This window comes from Arachis ipaensis, chromosome B8 (genome assembly GCF_059453495.1).
Source record: "Arachis ipaensis isolate K30076 ecotype BB chromosome B8, ASM5945349v1, whole genome shotgun sequence".
Classification (NCBI taxonomy): domain Eukaryota; kingdom Viridiplantae; phylum Streptophyta; class Magnoliopsida; order Fabales; family Fabaceae; genus Arachis; species Arachis ipaensis.
In genome coordinates, this window is record NC_142443.1 from 62,093,556 (window position 1) to 62,095,424 (window position 1,869).

The following is a 1,869-nucleotide window of genomic DNA, read 5'->3' on the forward strand; positions in this document are numbered from 1 at the left end:
TTACCTTTAATTTTTGAAAATCCTTCCCTCTTTTTCAAAATTTCTTTTTAATTAACTAATTATTTCAATTTTTGATTTTAATTTTATTTCATTCCTAATTTTCGAAAACTACTAACCTTTTTCAAAAACTATTTTCGAAATTTAACTTTAAAATTTAATTTTTATTTTTCAAATTTTCTCACCTCCCTTCTTCTTCTATTTATTTATTTATTCATTTACTAACACTTCTCTTCATCTCATATCTCTGCTCCCCTCACCCTTGTGTTTGAATTCTCCTCCCTTCTCTTTCTTTACATTACATTCTTTTCTTTTTCTACTCACACAAAGGAATCTCTATACTGTGACATAGATGATTCCATATTTTCTTTTTTATTCCTTTCTTTGTCATATGAGCAGGAGCAAGGACAAGAACATTCTTGTTGAAGCAGATCCTGAACCTGAAAGGACTCTGAAAAGGAAACTAAGAGAAGCTAAAATACAACAATCCAGAGACAACCTTACAGGAATTTTCGAACAATAAGAGGATATGGCTGCCAAAAATAATAATAATGCAAGGAGGATGCTTGGTGACTTTACTGCACCTAATTCCAATTTACATGGAAGAAGCATCTCCATTCCTGCCATTGGAGCAAACAATTTTGAGCTGAAACCTCAATTAGTTTCTCTGATGCAACAAAACTGCAAGTTTCATGGACTTCCATCTGAAGATCCTTTTCAGTTCTTAACTGAATTCTTGCAGATCTGTGATACTGTTAAGACTAATGGAGTAGATCCTGAAGTCTACAGGCTCATGCTTTTCCCTTTTGTTGTAAGAGACAGAGCTAGAATATGGTTGGACTCTCAACCTAAGGATAGCCTGAACTCTTGGGATAAGCTGGTCAAGGCTTTCTTAGCCAAGTTCTTTCCTCCTCAAAAGCTAAGTAAGCTTAGATTGGATGTTCAAACCTTCAGACAGAAAGAAGGTGAATCCCTCTATGAAGCTTGGGAGAGATACAAGGAACTGACCAAAAAGTGTCCTTTTGACATGCTTTCAGAATGGACCATCCTGGATATATTCTATGATGGTCTGTCTGAATTAGCTAAGATGTCATTGGATACTTCTGTAGGTGGATCCATTCACCTAAAGAAAATGCCTGCAGAAGCTCAAGAACTCATTGACATGGTTGCTAATAACCAGTTCATGTACACTTCTGAGACGAATCCTATGAGTAATGGGACGCCTCAGAAGAAGGGAGTTCTTGAAATTCATACTCTGAATGCCATATTGGCTCAGAATAAAATATTGACTCAGCAAGTCAATATGATTTCTCAGAGTCTGAATAGAATGCAAGCTGCATCCAATAGTACTCAAGAGGCATCTTCTGAAGAAGAAGCTTATGATCCTGAGAACCTTGCAATAGCAGAGGTGAATTACATGGGTAAACCATATGGAAACACCTGTAATCCCTCATGGAGAAATCACCCAAATCTCTCATGGAAGGATCAACAAAAGCCTCAACAAGGCTTTAATAATGGTGGAAGAAACAGGTTTAACAATAGCAAGCCTTTTCCATCATCCACTCAGCAATAGACAGAGAACTCTGAACAAAATACCTCTAATTTAGCAAACTTAGTCTCTGATCTATCTAAGGCCACTCTGAGTTTCATGAATGAAACAAGGTCCTCCATTAGAAATTTGGAGGCACAAGTGGGCTAGCTGAGTAAGAAGATCACTAAAACCCCTCCTAATGCTCTCCCAAGCAATACAGAAGAAAATCCAAAAGGAGAGTTCAAGGCTATTGATATAACCATCATGGCCAAATCCAAGAAGGAAGGGAAGGACGTGAATCCCAAAGAGGAAGACCTCCTGGGACGTCCAGTGATCAACAA

At 37.4% G+C, this 1,869-nt stretch overlaps 1 non-coding gene across 1 annotated transcript; it reads right to left on the reverse strand.

Annotated features, from left to right (window-relative positions):
• Positions 1-922: 922 nt before the first annotated feature.
• On the reverse strand, positions 923-1,030 carry LOC148548309 (small nucleolar RNA R71). The gene has a single exon (XR_015898639.1). It is a non-coding gene; the product is annotated as a small nucleolar RNA R71 (small nucleolar RNA).
• Between the last annotated feature and the right edge of the window lie 839 nt (positions 1,031-1,869).